The following is a 22,685-nucleotide window of genomic DNA, read 5'->3' on the forward strand; positions in this document are numbered from 1 at the left end:
TGTACCTCGTTTGATATTGTTGACTTATAAATTGTATCTACATATGACATGTGTTACTCAAAATAAGTGTAGGTTTCACGATCAATAAATCTCAGAGCATTATTCAATTACAGCAATTTGTCAAAATCCAACACCAAAAGCCCTATGATAACCATACATCACTTGCCACAAACAAATCGATTCCCACATCGATAACTACAATCGATACGAACACTGATAAGTACAATCGACTACAACAGCGGAATAAGGAAGGATGAGCGGATATGCTATAATGCAGGTAGGTCAGGCGTCTTCTTGTAGGTCAAATTCGTACGGTGGGCATGAATAACAAAGCGATCAGTTACGAGTTAACTAACGAGGCGTTCGGGTTCTTTCGTACACATGACAACGATTTTTGGTATTACAAAAAAAATCGGGTCGAAAACAGTAACATTCTTCATCCCCAGCACCCATCACCCGCATTCTGTCGCGCTGCTTTCTTAAGCGACTTTCCGTTATGGCACCTCCGCTAGTGATTTTGTTCTCCATGTCTACAGCATACTAGTTTCATTGATCAGCCGACGGTCGCCCATTCACAGTTCGCGTAGGCTTGACGCCCGTAGCCATTGTAAGTTTGTGTGGGCGGCTTTATAATCATTAATAATTACGCTCGACCCGTTGACATGCAAATTAACGCGTTTATCGATATGCACACGAATCACGATTCTAGTTCAATCGATATGTAATTGATTGATGGTGCAGCACTTTCCCACGAGTTTTGTAATGATTTTCATTTGTTTTTTTACTAATCTCGTATTGTTTAAATATTTAGGAAATGTTTATTGCGTTACTTGGGCTTATTTGAATATGCAAATCTTACTATTATGGTTTGCTATTCATAAAATAATAAAACTAATGGAAATACAATAAAAATATGTAAATTGTTAAGAAATATTCCGACATTTAAATAGCATATGAATTCCTAGTAACACATGTTAATAAATTATTATCTAAGGCATGGATAATACGAAATAATAGACATCTTCTTTATGTAAATATCCACCTGCTATTTAGAATTACATGAATACCAAAATAATTCACGAACTAGTTGGGAGGCATTTAAAATATTCTTTGATTTCCCTAGCCACTAAAGACCTTTATTTCTTCGCCTTTTAGGACCAAAAAAACAACTTCGTAAAATCTCGTTTTCACAGTTCCTTAGAGTCTAAAATAAGTGCAAACAGAAATAAGAACAGATGGGACTGTGTTCTCGAGAATTCTTCATTAATTGCTTATTTAAATACAATATGATAATTGTGACTACATGTACCGTTATGCCTATAAATAAAGCTAGAACCGGTTACAATAGTAATACTAGTTACAATTCTGCAGCTTGAGTTTTTAATGCAATTTGGTGCAACTTTGTTTTATTTACTTTTTGCTTATTCATAATCATCCTTCGAGCCTTTTTCCCAATCATGTTGGGGTCGGCTTCCAGTCTAACCGGAATCAGCTGAGTACCAGTGCTTTACAAGAAGCGACTGCCTATCTGACCTCCTCAACCCAGTTACCCGGGCAACCCGATACCCCTTGGTTAGACTGGTGTCAGACTTAATAGCTTCTGACTACCCGTAACGACTGCCAAGGATGTTCAATAACAGCCGGGACCCTTTTTAGGGTTCCGTAGCCAAAATGGCAAAAACGGAACCCTTATAGTTTCGTCATGTCCGTCTGTCCGTCTGTCCGTCTGTCCGTCTGTCACAGCCGATTTACTCGGAAACTATAAGTACTACAGTGATGAAATTTGATGGGAATATGTGTTGTATGAACCGCTACAAAAATATGACACTAAATAGTAAAAAAAAGAATTGGGGGTGGGGCCCCCCATACATGTAACTGAGGGATGAAATTTTTTTTTTCGATGTACATACCCGTGTGGGGTATCAATGGAAAGGTCTTTTGAAATGATATAAAGTTTTCTAAAAAACATTTTTCTTAAAGTGAACGGTTTTTGAGATATCAGCTCTCAAAGTCGTAAAAAGTATGTCCCCCCCTCTATTTTTATAACTACGGGGTATAAAATTCTAAAAAAAATAGAGGTGATGCATGCTAATTAACTCTTTCAACGATTTTTGGTTTGATCAAAGTATCTCTTATAGTTTTTGAGATAGGTTGATTTAACTGTAATTTACGGAACCCTTCGTGCACGAGTCCGACTCGCACTTGTTGCTTATTATACCTAGTTTTAAAAACTTACTACAACACTTAAAAAAGGATACAATCGCATGCTTTAATCTTTAATTATTTTGGAGCTAAACAATTGACTTCTAATGTGTACATAAAAAATATTATCCAGTATTTTCGCATTTAGTACCTACTGTAACACCTTCATCGTTTGTTAAAGTTTTATGTGCACTGCAGAAGACTTTATTTAAAAAAAAACGCTTCTTTAACGAACGAATTGTAATTCAATTTAGCCTCAATGCTATCTGACTAGCCAATCCTAAAAATCCGGCCAGTACTGTACAGTGAACAGTCAAGAGCCTAACATTGTCTGAGCAAGATGCTCAACTGTTCAAGGAATGCTTTGTACCGTTTCAGAGTATGCTCCACTAGTTGCGAATAAGCATAAATACTACTAGGTATTTGAGAACAAGAAGGTTTTGTCTGTATTTATATAAATTACCTGAGAAAAAGGAACGGGTTAAACATACAACGTTTAAGTTCATTTTGGAAGATAAGTAGAAGTACCAAAATTTTGCTTTTATGGTTATCTGAAAAACTACCTATAAACATTTTCAGAACGTTTTACGTTACATATATGAATGCCCAAGGTCTAATAAAATTTAAAATTCCAAAGCTATGAATACGCTTTGTCCCACGATATCTATAAAACAAATGTATAATAATGTCATAGGACAACAATCGATAAGAAAAGATAAACCACGTGTAAGAACCAGTCTTAATATTGAAATCATTCACATAATATACAACAGTACATTCCATTCATTCTGGAGTGAATGAGGTACGAGCATGGAGAACCAAATGACTAATGGAGGTGCCATAATGGAAAATCGCCTCACGCCTCGCACCGAAATGCGATTGAGGGGGGGACGAGGAACAGTACTTACTATTGTCTTACTACCTATTATACGCCTTTTTTGGACCCGTATTTTTTTTTTATACCAAATATCGTTGACAGAGGTCTCAAAGAACCTGCATACGTTGTTGGTTCACTCCTAATTGCTCGTTTTGGTCATGCCCATCTTACGAATTTGCCTTAGGAAAGGCACCCGACCTACCTACATCAAGGCATCTCCGCTCATCTTTATTCCGTGGGTACGAGTTTTCTCTCTGTTTCGTCACGTTGTAACGTCATCGTGCCCACGCGCATTGCATCGGCGGCTGTCGGATGTATGCGCTCGTGTTAACATATTATTGGAACTTTTATTGGAAAGTTGTTAATTTTATCTATGCATAGCAACAAGGAACGAAACAGTCACCTATTAAAGCAAACAAGACTTTAAGACGATGCAGATATTTTGGTAATCTTGTGGTCTATTTACGTGATTTGAATGAAACAGCTCATTATATCTTGGACAATAAAGTGAAAATTGTAAACCTAATATCAAAGACACATAATGCATCAACTATATTGTCTTCTCTACATGAAATGAGAGCTTTTTAAATATTCAGTTAATATAAAATTTACTGGTAAAGGCTGTTAAATTGCCGATTTCTGAGCAGCTTTACCGGCCATAAGTGTTTAAATAGAACCTCATAATTAGATGGCTAAAGGAAGCATTTAGCATATACCTATCCACTTGCTTCATCTGTTATCAACAGTGTTCTAACTAATGATTCGCTAATCGAAGTAAATGAGCTGCTATTAGCGTAGGTATTAAGAAAGATATGCGTTTTCTCTTTTGGTTTTGACACCCCTTTGTTAAAATATGGTTTAGAAATCCACAATTTAGCTATCATTTAATCAAATCAAATGCAAATTTAATTTGCTATTTCATATCATAATTGTGATATACCCAAGTGTGTTTAAGTAATTGAACTACTTCATCTGTTTAAACACTACGTTGCAATAAAAGAGTAGATAATAATGGACCGTGAAGTTGATTCATACGCAAAAAATTCCCGAAACACGCTAGGTATTTCCGGTTACTGTGATCCTGTTGACCTACACAAAAATAATATAAACCTAATAGATACCATAACCCCATAGATACTCCACAACACTAATTACATACAAATCTGCACAGTTCACCAATCGATCAACATTCGAAGTTGCACTAACACGATTGATCGATCGCCGCACACTGCGACAAATAGTCGCATTTGTATCACTAGTTCAACAGATAACGCTATTGTAATCATGTCTTAGTCGTGACTTGTTTCCCGGATGTAAATATAAATATTTTGTATGAGAATTGTGTTGAGTGATTGAGTTAATTTAAATGTCTATATTTAGTGACAAGTGATAACTATTGATTGGTCCGATTTGATTGTCTTTTCATTTATTATTAGTGAGTCAACCTTCGTAGCAGATTCTTACCCGATGTAGTATGCAAGCATGCTTATTAATAAACATTTAATACTTCTAGAATAAGATGTATTTATTTGCCAATTTGGTGTACAGATATGTTGCTAATGATATTTTTCTAACAGTAATTTTGAATATAATGTAAACTGATCTGAAAGCCTTAGCTCACGTAGTAGTGTAGATTAACCCATCCATCCATCTATCACGGCCCTTGGGTTGTCCGTCTTCGGACGTAGGCCTCCTCCAAATCTTTCCATCTCTGTCTACTTCTATGAGACGTGTCTACATTCAATACTTTGAGCTTCCTTTCTATAATTCAAAACAAAAATATATTATATATTATTGTTTTATTTACATTAAGTATGATAACTTTCTCATCTCATAGATTAATTAAGTATGTTTAATAAAGCATGACCATATCCTCCCTATGCCCAGCCTCGCTTGATTGCTAATCATCACACCGCCACTATTTATAGTTCCCCAAAGACCGTAACCCCAGTCCCCCATCCAGTCTGGCCAACTGACCTAATTAAAAACCTAATTAACTATTCAAAACCTCTAAATGATATTATTTAATCTATTTTCATTTCATCAGGCTGCATGTTTGTTGGCGTTGGGAACTATTTTATATTCTCTTTGTATGTTTTGAAACCTCAATTTACGCAGTCTCTATAACCTATTTTAGGTCAATGCTTTCAGTAATAAAGTCTCGATTATTTTGTCAATCATCTCTCCTCCAATTACAAAGGATTGACCAATTCAAACCTTAAATGGTCTCGTGGTCTCTTCACCTAGCATGAAAAAAAAACCTTATTAATCCACGAATGTGAGTCCCCTAGATTCCTTATAAATACTAGTAGTAATGTCTTAAACTGACATAAAAGTAACGAGTGCCAACAAATTACATAACGCCTAATTAGTAAACGAAACGTACATTAATTGTAAATAAAATAATCATTGGTACACTTAAATACACCAGTACTACGGTACGTATCAGAAACGGACTTAGGACACTTAATATTGAACATAGAAAGCAAAAATTAATCTGTCATTTCAAGTGAATTTCCATCCTCTTCTCAAAGTATATTACAGACTATATACATGAAGGTCTATCTGATACAGTTAGGCTATGCCAATTCTAATATCTTGAAGTGATTCCCCAAGTTACCTTCCTCAAAAAGGCAGCAACCTAATAAACCTGTCATAAAACTCCACACTAACTTAAAGCCTTGTAAAATTACTATTGTTTCAATAAGTGTTAAACAAATACTGGCCGCTAAATATACCTTTGTTCCACAAAACTTAAGAAGCATAAAATACTCCTTGCAGACAGACAATGAAGAGATGGACCCAGATATCCAAATGATGTGCATTTCCCATGAAATTAATACGATTTTAAATCAAGTGGCGGATGTTGAAGAAATATACCAGACTGCAGATAGAGTGGTCGGTTTGTTGCGTCCAGCCAGATGGTAAATGATTGTCAGTCAATGGAAACTTGTGGAAAGGATTTCGCAGGCAATGGCGACAAAGGACCAATAAGCAAGTAAGCATATTCTGTGTCCAAGGTCTGTCTGCAAATATTGATCGAGTAATGGTTGGTTCGTGGTATGACACTTACATGACATAATGGTGCCTTCATAATCTGGTCTACTTAAACAGTAGGACCTAGTAAAACAATCATGGAATTGACAATTACAATAAAACCGCTATTCAATGGAAGAATAATATCGTTCAAAGCTACATATCGGGTGTGTCGTTCATAATCACATTAAATTAAATGCGTTATTATACTGGTAAATATATGTCGATTAACAGAAATAAAAAAGAAATATACGTAAAAATAAAAAAATGAATTTTTCAAACAAAGTAAATAGAATAAAAATGGGCGAAAATTAGAACACCATATAAAAGTCAGTCATTACAAACAACTGAAATTCTCCCTTGAAAACTGACAGTTGTCAACTGAGCAAAACATTCGATACTCCTAACCTTATCTCTGCTTTACACATGATGTTGTAAATTATAAAAACGAAAAGTGACTCCTGTGGTTAAACCACTGAATGGATTAGGTTATTTTTTTTACAATTCGCCATAGAATATCATAAAGTATATGTGATAGGATTTAATGTGATTATGAACGACACACTCTGTATGAAAGACTATACAAACACAATAAACAAAAGAGCATCACATCACCCATTTATCATCCCGCCATCGCTGAACTAAAAAACCTGTAAGTACATTTTGTTCCGATGTAACCCACGATGCATATCGCCGGTGCTCCGAGCTCCGACCCTGTATTCAACCCAAATACCACTTTACTAGGCTAATTTACACATATTAATGAACGCGGTGGGCGACTACATACACACTGCTAAGTGGGTGATATGAACAACCAATTAGGATTTGGTTATTTGAGGTTGCTTAACCCTGATTGGGGTATTGTTTTGCTTATTGGTTTCGCAAATTGTTGATGGATTACAAGAGTTGCTGGGTATTATGAATCTATATGTTATGTTATTTAAGTTACCAATAATAGTCTGAATCAGTAGGTTATGGTAAGTTTAATTCCAGCGCAAATAGGTTTCACCAACTTCGCCCTGGTATTGAACTTGGTTGCTATTGAATAGAATAAAGCCCTTTCAAGAGCTTCCAAATGACACTGGTTTCATCACCTTTGAGCACTGTTAAAAATGGGTACAACATGATGCATGCATTTTGCAAAAATATTATTTATGGAATAAAAACTTCATCATCTCCCGAGCCTTTCAGTTTAACGTGCCATCCGAAACACATGCATTGGTGTCCAAGATGTACTTAGAAATACATACAAACTTAGAAAAATTGCTTTGGTACTTGCCTGACCTGGAATGGACCCCAAACAGTCACACTTGAGAGGGTGGTTCTTTGCCTACTAGGCCACCACGATATGGACGTATAAAAATACAGATTTTTTTATCTAAAAATAGAGCCAAAGCTTTTGCTTACATGGTTTACCTTAACAAAATAATTCAAGGTAACAACAGCAAAGCCCAGTTCATTGATCCGTAGGGAACAATCGTGGGCTTACCGTTAGCTACTATTACAACTATATTTTTCTATTAATCCCAACTATGGGATCGTAACACCTGAATTATTGTAGGATTCTTTTTATACGGAATAGAACTGGAATGGTTGGATGACTCTTCAGGTTTTGTTATGGGTGAGAGGACCTACTTTTTACACGCTTTTTATTAGCTTCACCTGTATGTTTGTTTGTAACCGACTTCTTTGGGCGCGATTTTGACCCACTTTAAACGGCCAGATTTCGTTCAAACTTTGTAGATTTATTGAGGACCGATGACAATACACTAATTTGATAAAATTATTCCATTTTAACCGACTTCCCAAAAAGGAGGAGGTTACACATACACATCGATTACTCCGAGGTTTATAGACCGATTTACGTGATTCTTTTTTTGTTCGACTCGGAATAGCTGCCAGTTGGTCCCATAGTCATCAGGTCAGGATCTGATGATGGAAACCCTGAGAAATCGAGGGCAACCTTCAAAAGTTGTAGGCATACATAGGGTAAAAACTTGACACTCAGGTGTGCGCCTAAAAGCACTATTCAACTGTGAAGATTTGGAGCTGACCTGATGATGGAGACCAGAGAGGGTCGAGGGAACTCGACAACTGCATATGTAAACTACCTCGTGTTTGGGCTTAAATTATTTGTATTGACAAGACCTTTGCAACAGTGAAGGTTTGGAGCTGACCTGATGATGGAGACCAGAGAAAGTCGAGGGAACTCGACAACTGAATATGTAAACTACCTCGTGTTTGGGCTTAAATTATTCGTATTGACAAGACCTATGCAACAATGAAGGTTTGGAGCTGACCTGATGATGGAGACCAGAGAAAGTCGAGGGAACTCGACAACTGAATATGTAAAATACCTCGTGTTTGGGCTTAAATTATTTGTATTGATAAGACCTTTGCAACAGTGAAGGTTTGGAGCCGACCTGATGATGGAGACCAGAGAAAGTTGAGGGATCTCGACAACTGAATATGTAAACTACCTCGTGTTTGGGCTTAAATTATTTGTATTGACAAGACCTTTGCAACAGTGTAGGTTTGGAGCTGACCTGATGATGGAGACCACAGAAAGTCGAGGGAACTCGACAACTGAATATGTAAAATACCTCGTTTGGACTTATATTCTTTGTATTGATGAGAACTTCCCACTTGTATGGATAGTGACAACTATTCGTATCACTGAAAAGAAAGAAAAATTAAACCGACTTCCCAAAACACTAAAAAGCAAAAAAAAAAAAACTAATTTTAGGTGCATCGGCCTAGAAGTCGGTGGCAAAATTAACTTAGTAACATCCATTAGACACCGACTTCTAGGCTTTTCAATTTGCAAAATATGATTTTTGATAATTTATATAATTTTCATCTATAGTCGATAAGGTAAGAAAATTAATTAAAATTTTCTAGAATTTTTCTCTACAGTCGATAATTATCTTTAACCGTTTTCTCTAATATTGACAATTTTTTGTATACTTAAGAGAATTTTAATTCTACAAAACAAATAATAGTTTTAAAACAAACTAAAAAGTAGAAAATAAATAATAGTTTAAAAAAACTAAAAAACACGCTTTTTATAGAAAAACGAACTAAAAAATAGAAAATAAATTTTAATGAATTTAAATTAAGGAAACAGTTTTAAAAATTTCAATGAATATAAATTAATAATAGTGTGAATACAACAAAAAAATATTTTGAAAAAGCGTGGGGTGCTTTTTAAGATATTATCGAAATGAAAATCACTGTACTCATATCTGTCAATAAAATATTTATAACTATTGACACCATGCACCCCACGCTTTTTTAAAATATGTTTTTGTTGTATTCACACTATTATTAATTTATATTCATTGAAATTTTTAAAACTGTTTCCTTAATTTAAATTCATTAAAATTTATTTTCTATTTTTTAGTTCGTTTTTCTATAAAAAGCGTGTTTTTTAGTTTTTTTAAACTATTATTTATTTTCTACTTTTTAGTTTGTTTTAAAACTATTATTTGTTTGTAACAAAAATATGTATTTAGAACTAGTAAATAGAGGCTTTTATGTAGTATCTTAGAAGAGTATGGAAGGAGAAAACATGCTGTGCCGACCCCACAGAAAAATTGGGATGAGGGCAGGAAGATGATGATGATGATGTAGTATCTTATTATATTTTATGTATCCTTACTAATATTATAAATCGGAAAGTGAGTTTGTTTGTTTTTTTGTTTGTTTGTTTGTTTGTTTGTTCCGCTTTCACGCCGTAACTACTGAACCGATTGCTTTGAAATTTTGCAGACGTAAAGTTAGAAGTCCGGATTAAATAATAGGGTACTTTTTATCCCGAAAAAAATAGATATTCCCGAGGGAAATCAAAAATATTGTTTGCTTGATGGATGGATTGTAGATGGCGCTGTGTGTCGTTTAAAACAAGGTAATATATTGCAAACGAATATAAACATGTAAATTTAGAAGCTAAATGATACGATAATGAATCCCCGAAAATGAGGAATTCCCGAGGGATGATGTACAATTTGTTTAATCGTCTAAACTGTTTTTTTTTTTTACTTCTACTTATATATTGCAAACGAATATGAACATATAAATTTAGAAGCTAAATGATACGATAATGAATCCTCGAAAATGAGGAATCCCGAGGGATGACGTACAATTTGTTTTATCGTCTTAACTGTTTTTTTTACATCTACTTATCCTGAAATAACTATAATTCAACGAATTACTAATTGGTATAAGTATTAGTTAAGTTATTTAGTTCTTGAGGTATGCGATAGATGGCGCTGGGTGTTTTTAAAACGTGGTAACGATGTGTTTTTAAAATACGTAAGAAGTGGAATGATAGCTTTTTAAAACGTGGTGACGTTGTTTTTTTTAAGATACGTAAGAAGTGCAATGATATCTCGCGCTTTAACCTGTAGCTCATTGTTCAATCGCGAGCTTCCCGATAGCTCGATAGATGGCGTTGTGCTATTCTGTATCGCGGTGTTAAGGTTCGCCGCGAATTAGTCTTATGCTACTGCTCCACCTGCGTCTTAACGCGTTAAATTTTGGCATTACGCAGATGTGGCCAACGTTTTAATGTCAATTTATACTAATGGCATTATTAATAGCATTAAACGTTAAGCGATAACTCGGGTGTCGGTTTTTTGGACACATCAAAGGGTTTTAGTGCGTAGCTTAGAGCGCTAAGTGATGTTGGCTACATTAATGCCATCTCATTGCACGCATGCAAGGACGAGTGTAGATACTTTGTTTAAGTTGTAACTGCATTTTACGAGCACGATAATGGAATGGTCAAATGAGAAAGCTTTAGTTTTTAGAATTATTTTGTTTGTCTGAGTTTAACCTCTTTAATGTGTGTTAACGCGTTACTTCATGAGGGATTAACTCTTTGCGTAAGTGTAGCCAACACGCATCTTTAATGCAATAAGTAACGTGTAGTTGGCCATTGACATTAACGTTAACGCTAACGCAGGTGGAGCAGGAGCATTAAGGTGTTTTGAAATCAGTGGGGCCCAGTAGCGCCAGGGCCAGCCGTGGCTGCGGGTTGTTCGAAAGAGGTACCGCGGCCCTGGTATATAAAAGGCCTATGACGGAACACGACGATTTTAGTCAGTAAGAGTCTGACACTCCCTCACCGCTGCTAACCCACAGCGGGAGGGGTGAACCGAATTCCACGCGGGCGAAGCCGCGGGCGGAAAGCTAGTTAAAAATAAAGAGTCAAACGAAATTTTTAAAAAAATCTTTATGTAAAGTTAATCAAAATTATTTGAATATTAAAAGAATATGTACCACCACTCACGTAGCTCAACAATCAATCAATCTTGTATAAACTTTAAATTTCTTAAATCAAGTGCCGAGAACCACTTAATCTTTCAAAGTATTTCTCCCACTGACAAGTTTAATCACGCCTACAGTTTGTGAAAGTGCTGACAAACATCAATGGACCATGGTGTCTTACGAGGTACCAACCGCAAAAGTACCTAAGTAAGTATATAATTAAAGAATAATGTACCAGTTGCCCGTGTACTAAAGAAACTGCCTGAAAAATTTAATGAAATAATGGATATTCTTCCCCAAAAGAGTTCTGTATATACCTGTCCGATTAGCAGTTTTCTGTGGACAGAACTAACTTTTCGTAGTAAGTAAGCATAAGGTGGCAGAAAAACTGTTGCTGATAGAAACATACATATCCATATCCATGTATATCAATATTATAAAGCTGAAGAGCCTGTTAGTTTGCTTGAACGCACTAATTTCTAGAACTACTGGCCCCTTGAAAAAATACTTCAGTTTTAGAAAGCCCATTTATTGTGAAAGGCTATGGGCTATCTACTTTTTATCTATGTGTATGATGTAGTTTTCCCATGAAACGTAGAAGAAACCTAGCGGAAGCTGGTCAGGTAATCTAATACACATTTTTAACTATTTCCATAAAAGGCAAAAGATTTTGGAATAAGTTTACAAGTTATTATATTAACTGACCTACAAACACACCGCAAAGCAAACTTTCACGCTGTACTTAAGTGGGTGGAAACGTGTGTTTTTCGATAGATATTTGAATTTTCTAAACCGGTATGATTAGGTAGCATGCGTGAACCCATAAATAATGTTATTTATTTGAAGAAAAATTAAAGCTGCCATATAAAGACATTATTTTTCTTAAAGTTAAAGAATCTGACTAGCCCTTTGCCATCAATGAAGTCATATTTTAGCCTAAACGCAGTTAGCGTGCAACTCTTTCTATTAAACTTAGGAACCTAAATATGAAAAAAAAAGATTTTGAATATAATATTGATAAGTGATCTTACTCAACCTACTTTAAAACTTTTTAGATGATGAACCCAGTTGTGGAATGTCAACCAGATAGATAGGACCCTTACATACGAGGTATTACAAAAAATACTGCCATTAATTATTCTTTTGTTTTTTAAAAGCTCCAAGAGTTTTTAACATTTAGACAGTCATCACGCGCTAACATATGTGCACACAAACATATATTCTTACATACAGGACAAACTGAGCTCCTCCTTTTTGTGAAGTCGGTTAATAATTATTCCCATTTCCGATTCGTTTTTGTTTTCGAAAGCACCAATAGTTTTAACATGTGGACAGTACAGGTCGCCTTGAGCTCACAATAGGCCAATCACGGCTCACCGCTAACTAGTAAATTCGCCGTGTTATGTGGGATGCGGACGACATTCCTTAGATCTACGCAAATTGTTTCTATTGTTGAACGAGATAGTCTAGCTTTACATAAATCTGGATAGGAAATAAACGAAGGTGTTTCTTTGAGGAAAGAAGGAAATATTTATTGAAGAAGTTAGAAATTAATGCATACGCCTATCCTGTGCCATGAAAAATTTTAATAACTGTGTTAAAAGCTTCTTTAATTGGTTCATTGTAATACTAACAATTTAATTTTGTTATATTTTTTTAAGCAATAGTGGGTTTCAACTACTTCCCGCACCCGGATAAAAAGAAAAGCCTGTTAGTGTTATTTTTCAGGCTCTAAACTACTTGTGCACGAACAATCAAAATCAGTTCAGTAGTTATAGCACGAAATCCGGACAGACAGTAAAATTGCCAAGGGTTGAATAAGACACCTACTTATTTTGCGAACCGTAGGAATATTTGAAAAAGAGCTGACCAACCTACGAAGTTTTCTCGAAAAGTATAGGTTTCTACAAAGTTTTCCTTCACGGTTAGTCAGTGGCGTCTAAGATACTCTTGAACTAAGAAGTACTAAAGACTTTCGGAAAAGTTACATCGGTATTGGCCTGGCTTCCAACTCATACTTGAGTAGGTAGATGACTCTTTCACTGAAGGTCCATGACCTTTGTTAACAAACTTGCTTATTTACTTCCATACTTAATACTATAAATGCGATGCGACAGTAACTGTCTGTCGCACTTTTACGCTAAAACTACTGAACTGATTTAAATTAGGTACACAGATAAGAACATAGTCTACAATTATCCAGGTGCGGGAATGATTGCAGGATGGCACTGCAGAGAATAGCTAGAGCTTATTTTAAAATAGGGTACAGTATTCATAGTGCATATAGATGCAGATAGCTACCTCTATAGCTTAGTATCAAAACACGCTACCCAAAACATAAATCAACCTAATTATTCGAACAAAACAAGCCCAATAGCCTAGTAAACCAATAGGCAGCCTATAGAAAAAGCTATGAAACGACAACAAAGTTAGTATAATGAACAAAGAGTCTCCGCGGTCATAGGACATTATATTCACATACATAAACCATTGTTTTTGCTCGCCCCTGTTCTACCGAACAATGGACCTCGTCGATAGAGTGGGACGCTACACCCCGGGATACGGACTCCGGGATTTAAGTGGCGTCTACTAGAGGCGAAACTTTCGTAAAGTAATTACGGGATAGATTATGTTAACATGAGGATGTGAACCCTTTATTAGACATAATGTTAAAGGATAGTGTAATAGCCTTCTAGATTAAGATTAAGTTATTATCCAAACCTATTAATATTTCTTAATAGGTAAGAAGAGAATATACTTAGCTTTACAACGCAATGTAATTTGAAAACACGCATTAAAGCTGATTTTATGACGGCAACGTCAAGAGTTAACGACTAATAACATTTATGTAAAATTAATTGAACTGTTGAATTGATAATATTATTTTCAGCAAATGGAAAGGCAAGTACTAGCAGGCAAATAGCCCGGGATTTTGCAATATACAAGTAAAAAGCTCAACAGTAATGGTGAATAATTTAGGAACATCAGCTTAAGAGGACGAATTGGAATTTTTGGCGCCAAGGATGTCAATTTTTCTCAGTAAATACAAAACGGATCAAAATACAACTTGGTTACCTGAAAGTTCATGATATAAACCTTATTTTGTTAGTTGTAGAAACATGATTAGGTAACTTGACTGACTTGACTGGCTTAAGTCGTATCTTGCTGATAGGAAGCAATATGTGCAGGTGGAACACCTCGATCACGACACATGTGAGCTACAAAACGTGCGCTCGGACATCCTGACCACGAACTGGTCCATTCCACAGGGAAGTGTGATAGGGTGTATACTATTCCTAGTATATATTAACGACCTGCCCAAAATATGTGACCACCTTTGTGTATTATTTGCTGATGACATCTCCATCCTCTTTAAAACCCCAACAAATAACCAAGAATACACCTATAAAATAACCGAAACATTTAACCTAATAAAATCTTGGCTCTTACATCACAACCTTGAAGTAAACAATAAAAAAACTAAAATAATACAATTCAAACCATACCAAAAACAAAAAATCAACCTCAAAACCATAACCAGCAATATCCAAATTGAAGAAGTCGAAGAATTTAAATTACTAGGCATCACACTGGACTCACATCTGAACTGGAAAAAACATGTCGAGCAGATAAAAACAAAATTATCACAATTTTCATATGGACTTGGTGTTCTCAAAACTAACACAAAAGCCGAGTGTGCTCTCACTGCCTACTACGCGTATGCCTACGCATGGCTACGCTATGGTGTGATCATGTGGGGGCACAGTGTCGATGCCAAAGATTTATTTATAGCCCAGAAGAAACTTATCCGAATAATATTTCACATAAAACCAACAGACAGCTGTAAACCCCACTTTATAAATAATAAAATACTAACATTACCATCAATATATTAGAAATAGCCATTTTTGTTAAGAAAAATATAAAAATGTTCAACTTCGAAAAAAACGAGCGACGCAAAAATAAATTAATTTTACCTACACCTAGACTACAAATGTTTAAAAATAGCCCAGAATACCGAAGCATTCAAATCTATAATAAGTTACCTGAAAGTATCCGCTCCACCGAAACCTTAGGTATATTTAAAGCTAGACTTAAGTTATTACTGATTAAAAAATGCTACTATAGTGTACAGGAATACCTAGACGATAGAGACTTAAAGTGATAAATAAATATAATTAATAAAACAACGAAACAGTATTATATTGTTCCTATAGACACTGTGCAATAAATAGTCGATATAATAATTAAGAAATTAATAAAATTGTTAACTTATTATACACAAATGTAATATATATATATATATATAAACATATTTATGTATGTATTTATTTATTAAGTCACAATTATAATGTAAATAAATAACTATATTGTCCTTTTAGATGTAAGTCTAGTTAAGAATTAAACAGTACATATATATGTTGTTTTGAGATAGTTTAAGTTAATTTGCTGCGCCCTAACAGGGTAATGTATACCTAGGATAAGGATTCATTTCTGTAACTGTATACATTTTTGCAATAAATAAATAAATAACTTTTATAACAGAGAAAAATATATCAAACATACCTCTTTTTAAAAAGAGATTCACATAATATGGGCAAACGGGACCGATTAAAGCCTCTTAACTTTTTTAGTAGTTGAGTATATACATACTCTTTAAAATTGTAGTAGGATTTTTTATCAAATTATCATTTCTAAATAATAAAATTACAAAACCATTTTGTCGCTTACGACTTTTAGTTATAAGCTAGCGCGCGTATTGTTATCCTCGCCCCGCTCAGACGCTCCGACCCCTTTTGGCGCCTTAGGTGCGCGTGCCGGTTATGGAATTATTGTTGACCACTTCCTCGCCTTAATTTACAAGTTAATGATTTAGACTTGAATGAAGCGTTATGTGCCTAAATTATGTTCACCCACACTCAAACCGTCCTTGGTCTGTACCTAATATTAATTGTCTTCAGTTTCCAACTACGAAATACATCCTTAGTAAAATTATAAATGCAAATGTAAACTATGTTTGTTTCTTGATTAGCTGTGCCATCACGGTAGGCACAATTAAATCGACTTTAATAAGTAAATAGTAAAATGTAGTATTCATTTGATTGGTGAACATAAAAAAATATATACACAAACACAATATATTTACAATACGTTATGAAACTAAAACTGATCATTTAAATAAAGCTTAGAACTAATAAACGGCATTGATTTGTTATAGACTTTTGCAAGCAAAATCACCGCGGGAAAAACAAAAATCCCGGCAAAAAATCCCGACATTTTCCAACAGGGTAGCAACACTACGTTCAATAGGTTCACTATTATAATATTTTCGCGTCCCCCAGGCCGGCGTTGATTGGATGCAGCGCAAGATAAACTCCGCTATGTTTATGATAGTAATGGCGTGGCCAGACCTACCACTTAGGGTTAACAGGTTACGTGCTGCTTGCTAAATGTTGGGAGGGAAAAGATTATCTTTTAGAGTTTTTTAAGGTTCATTTTGCTTGTGGAGATCATGATTAGAACTTCTTTGAATGAAAAAGATTCGATCTTGGACGTACTTGGAGGTCAGATCCTGATCAATCTATGTGACGTAATTATAATAAGCTAGCTTCTGCCCATGGTTTCACCCACTAAGGGAACTACTTCGCGCATCCGGCCAGTTTTTAAAATCGGACCAGTAGTTCCTAAGATTAGTGGTCAACATAAATAAACTACAAATATTAAATATACATACTTAAATCTGGAACCTGGCGGGTATATGAAAATCATTAAAGGGTAAATTTTCGAAGAAAATAATGTTGTTTTTTTCCGAACATGCCATAATCCCAAAAAATACAGATTTAACAAGATTATTTTTCCGACCCAAATATCGACCAATAGAATTGCACCATTCGACGTCACGTGGTACAACTATGGTGGTAACAATATTTTCTCTGGTCGTTGCTACGTCAAACTGACAGGTTGTGGCCGACATTTGGGACGGAAAAATAATCTCCCGAATACCACACGAGCTTCATAATTATCTGGCATTTCCCTCAAGGTTCCCTGCAAACAAATAAAGTCGTCAAGTTTTTCAGGAAAAATCACTCGCGCTTCGCGCTCGTTATTTTTTAACCTGAAAAACTTGACTCCTTCATTTGTTTGCAACGAACCTATCGGAAAATACCCGATAATTTTGAAGCTCTTGTGGTATTATAAGTGATTATTTTTCCGACCCAAATATCGACCAATAGAATTGCACCATTCGACGTCACGTGGTACAACCTACATGGTATTATACTGATAATTTTTTGAATATTTTCTCTGGTCGTTGCTATGTCAAACTGACAGGTTGTGGCCGACATTTGGGACGGAAAAATAATCCCCCGAATACCACACGAGCTTCAAAATTCTCTGGCATTTCCCTCAAGGTTCCCTGCAAACAAATAAAGTCGTCAAGTTTTTCAGGAAGCTCTTGTGGTATTATAAGTGAGAAAAACATTGAATTATCCGGTTTGCCTTGTTGATATTATCGAGGGAAATGTTGTATAATATTCAGATTATCTTGTTTTCACACAACACACAAAAATCAGGTCACTTCTCTTTAGTAACACAAGCTTTTTTTTAATCCCTATTAATATAATTTGGTAAATTTCGTGGTAATTCATTTACAGTCTAATTTAAAGCACTAATATTAGCGCTTAGGAGATGGCTGATAGAATTTTGCAAATATGGCTATTCAAATATAATAAAGCTCAGCCATATTTTAATGATGAGTCCATTCCCCGTTTTTAAGAGTCCTGTGTATATAGGGCTGCCATCTCGAATTTCGCCAAACCCGGACAAACATTAAAAAAATCCGGACATTTGGCGGAAATCGCATTTTTTCCCCGAACGAGTACGATTGTTTTAAACAAAATAATACCTAATTTGTAATCCATTTACTATTAACATATACTTAAATTCAATGAGGTGCTTCCTTACATGAAAAGTGTCCGGGACACTTCTTGAATCCCCGCCCGGACGGCCCCCGGACGGCCTCCAAACGAGGACAAATCCGGGGAAACCGGGACGGATGGCAGCCCTATGTGTATACCTACTTATTTTTTTCTTCAAAAACCAAAGAAACTTATGACACGCACTATGGGGGAAATTATCCATCTGCCTAGTCTTTTCCCAACTATGTGTTAGCTTCCAATCTCACTGGACATAGTTGAGTACCAGTGTTTTGAAGTGACTGCCTATCTGGCTCGTCGACTCGTTGGTAGAAGCCTTTTCAGCTAGGTGCGCGAAAAATATGCCACGAGAAGCAGGTAAAACCACTGACGGAAGCCAGTATCACCCTAAAACATAATCAAAAACCATCCCATTAACTCCTAACTCCGTATAAGAGTAGAACACCAATATTTAACCGCTGTTCCCCGCAATATAATGGAGTTTCATTACACTATAACTGTTGTACTAATAATTAACGGCACGATTATCCGCAAAAGCTTTTAAGCATGAACGCCATTATTCTGGCAGTTCATATATGCATGCATGTTGGCGTAGAGTAAGTATCCATAGAGATGTACTTGAATATTTTCTATATTAATTTGGATAGCAGTTAATAATGGCGCCCAAAATTTCGGCTAAGGCAGCTGTTCTCGAAAGAGATCTGGGTTGGGTGTCACTCCATGTAAAACACTGGTACTCAACTGTATTTATTATCAACACCAAACTAGTTGGAAAAAACAATAGGCATGGTGACTGAAAAAAGTTATAAGTCCGTCTTTTAGATAGCCCTAAAATAATGGACACGTATTTTTTTATTTTCTGTCCCAAACAAATAACAACGAAGATACAATACAATTGAATTTTGTGTTACGTCACTTCTAAGTACAAATTTTACATAGACGTGACGTCACGACCCCCCACTCTCAACCTTCGTTGCGTTATATCTTAGTAAAAATTTAATGTTTTGTTAAAATAAAAAATAATTGTCCAATATTTTTGGCCTATTTAAAATACGGACTATTTAGAATCACTATTTTTTTACTCTTTCATCACGCCTATGCGCTAAATTATAAGAGAAACTGTTAAAAATTCAGGCGATACCTGTATGATCAAACAGATGATCTTTAAATTGCAACTACGATAAACCCTTCAGGTGAAACCCAATACCTGCAAAGCATCAAAACATTACCACGAACTTCTAACAGCATTGATATACAAACATTTGCTGACATACACATCTGTACTAATATTACAAAGCAGAAGTGTTCGTTTATCTGTTTGTTTAAACGAGCTTATCTCTGAAAATTGCTTGTCCGAATTGGATAATTCATACAATAAAGGTGTAGAGCTTGCTTGTTTGTTTGAACGTAATTTCAGGAACTACTGGTCCTATCCTATTTGAAGAATTCTTTCCGTGTTAGATAATAATGGCGTCCACGACCGATTTCGGCCACGGCGGCTGTTCTCACTTATGGAGATCAGCCAGCTGCGCAGGACATATTATAGTGCACGAGCATATGCGCAGACACAGATGCACTCTCTATTCCTTCACTCAAAGGAGGAAGAAGAAGAAGGAGATCAGGCAGGATCCTTGTTAGATAGTGCACTTATAGAGGATGATGCTTTTTATCCAGGTACGTGAAGTATTTCTCTAAGTATTCAGGCGCAACCGCGACTACAAACTAGTACGCAACATACACATACAACAACGCCGAACTGTATACAATTATGTATAAGTTGACAAAGTTGGCCGAAGCTAACTAAACTCGGAATAACTTGGACTTTGATATATTATGAAGATTGTTCGCCTGTGAACGCCAAGTTTCGGAACAACATACGTTGAGTATTATGTTATGGCTAAACGATAATAACTTTACTTACCTTCCGTTGTTTTAATGGAAGGCTTCCGTATCCGACTTTGAAGGGAAAATATACGCATAATTGTATACTTAATTATTTGTCGATTTTACATAATTTCTTAAGCAATAAGTAACTTCCTAAATTCCTAAGTACATGAAACTTTTCACTATGATTTAATAATCTTTTGACGTAAAATATTCAAAATGTGCAGGTATATCTAGTGAAATATTCAAAATACGTATATCTAGTGTCACTTGACCAGGCTTTAAAACAATCTTCGGTTCGAAGCAATTTTAAAATATTACAGAAAAAAAAACTTACAGAATTTCTTTCATTAAAAAAGAATTTCAAAATATACCTCAAACATCAGGTTTGTATATACCAGAAATCTCTCGGGCTTACAAAATAACCTGTTAGATTTAAATATTAGACGTACGTAGGCAGTGACGGGTGAGTCGCCTACGATATTACAATAACCTAATTATCTTAGTTCACACCTACGAAGTTCGCGGGATGGGACTAGACATGTGACTTTATACCTTCTAATTTGTTCTTGAAAGTTGGTAGAAGTAGGTACTATATAGATTTGTTAGACACTGGTGGTGCGTTTTTTGTTAAAAGCAACGGAATGGTATCAAAGCACCAAGTTTTTTTGAGAAAAAAGTATCTATTGAAAGACGAGTGACAGATTGTACCTAATGGTGAATAGTATTATAAACGCTTTTTGATAGGGGTTTAACATATAATCAGTTGCAGAAGACAGACACAACTATTTAAGTAGGTACTTATCGATGATATGGCCGTGCCTCCTTTGCTCAAGACTTGACTTGCCGTGCCCCCTGATTTTTTTCAATAACGAATATCCAATTATAAAGAAGATTTTTATAATTCAATAAAGAAATCCAATATTTTTACTTGCATTAAGGTATTGTATTTTCTATTCACAACAAACACTGTTGAATTATTCATTTAATGCATTAGATACCTGGATCAATTGAGCTGCATTTCGTGCGCCTGAAAACCTAAACAGTAAATAAAACGAAAACAAACTCCAAATAAGCTAAATTAAATCCAATAAAACCCAATAAATGTAAGTTATAACCAATATTGTTTTATTAAATTACATTGAATCGAAATATCTTAGTCTGGGCGCACTGTTTCGAAATGTCAAGCGGTGTTCTATTATATGCACCCACGCTTATAAGCCAAGTAAGAATGGGCTCCATGTGTGACTAAACCAGTTCCTTAGCGATATTTTAACATAAAACATCGTATTTTTCCTTATAATCGAGCGATTTACTTAAGTGGGTATCGAGAGGTATCGAGATAGGATCGATTTGGTAATCGCCGAAAGAATTGCTAAGTGAACGCTAGCGATTTCGGAATGTCGATATGCGATTTGGATCGGATTTTTTTGTGTACGAATATTTTGTGACTATGTTTGGTGATTGGTATGCAGTTAGGTTTTACTTTCGCTTATTTTTGATGGGTATATGGTGTTTGTTTTGGGTTTTGATCTTTCATATTTTTAAAGATGTTTGATGTCTTATGGCATGGTTCCAGAAAGGTAGGTATATTTTCCTAGTTAGTAAATTGGTTTATAGTATAGTTCATATATCATAAAATATAGTTAATTTTAGGTAAGGTAATGTAAAAAAACTTGATATGAGTAATTATAGGCACATCGATACCACAGATTACTACCCATACCAAGAAGACCTGAAACGCTTAGGCAAAAAATTCAAGCGCAGAAAATGTGAAATATACATTTTGAATTAATACACATTGAAAGTAAATAAAAAGCCCAAAAGGATATCAAATAATTTCATAAATAATGTATAATTTAATGGCAATCAACACATTTGGCTGAACATCGAAAATCAGTGTTTTATTTGCACATTACCATTTAATAAAATTAACTAATACCATTTTCGCAATTATAACAGCTTTACCAGCGAAAATATTGAATTAAATGCTACTATTAATTATGGCAACACTGGCCTGAAATGCAATTTATGATGACAAACGTAATGTACGTATATTACGAATGTTTGAGGCTTGAATTATATTAGTACCTACCTACTTAGTTACTTTTTAGGTCAGTTTTCAGACTATCCATCAGAGTAACCTTCTGGTTAACAGATTCTAACAGGAATTCTAAATGACATTCTACCTACTTCAAATTAACACGAATGAAATAAGCTTATTACATAGACTCCAAATGAAAACCCTTTTTATAACATCTAAATCGATGCCAACTAAAATTGATATAGAGACATAAGGATGATTACTTTGCAACGATTAATAAAGCCACAAACAAAGATTAAAAACAATTTTTCTGAAGTCAATAGTAATTATTAGCTTTATAGCTAACCATAAACTATTGTTTGAATCACTTCAATAACATTTCTTCACAAAAGCAACAAAACATACAGTACAGTAGGAACCAGTAGCTTATAAAACT

General features: G+C 35.1%; 1 protein-coding gene across 1 annotated transcript in view; it reads right to left on the bottom strand.

Annotated features, from left to right (window-relative positions):
- The window catches only part of LOC110381716 (uncharacterized), a 124,710-nt gene that overhangs the window by 101,151 nt on the left and 874 nt on the right, over positions 1-22,685 (bottom strand). The gene's annotated exons all lie outside the window — the stretch shown is intronic.

Source organism: Helicoverpa armigera, chromosome 24, assembly GCF_030705265.1.
Source record: "Helicoverpa armigera isolate CAAS_96S chromosome 24, ASM3070526v1, whole genome shotgun sequence".
In the NCBI taxonomy this organism is placed as follows: Eukaryota; Metazoa; Arthropoda; class Insecta; order Lepidoptera; family Noctuidae; genus Helicoverpa; species Helicoverpa armigera.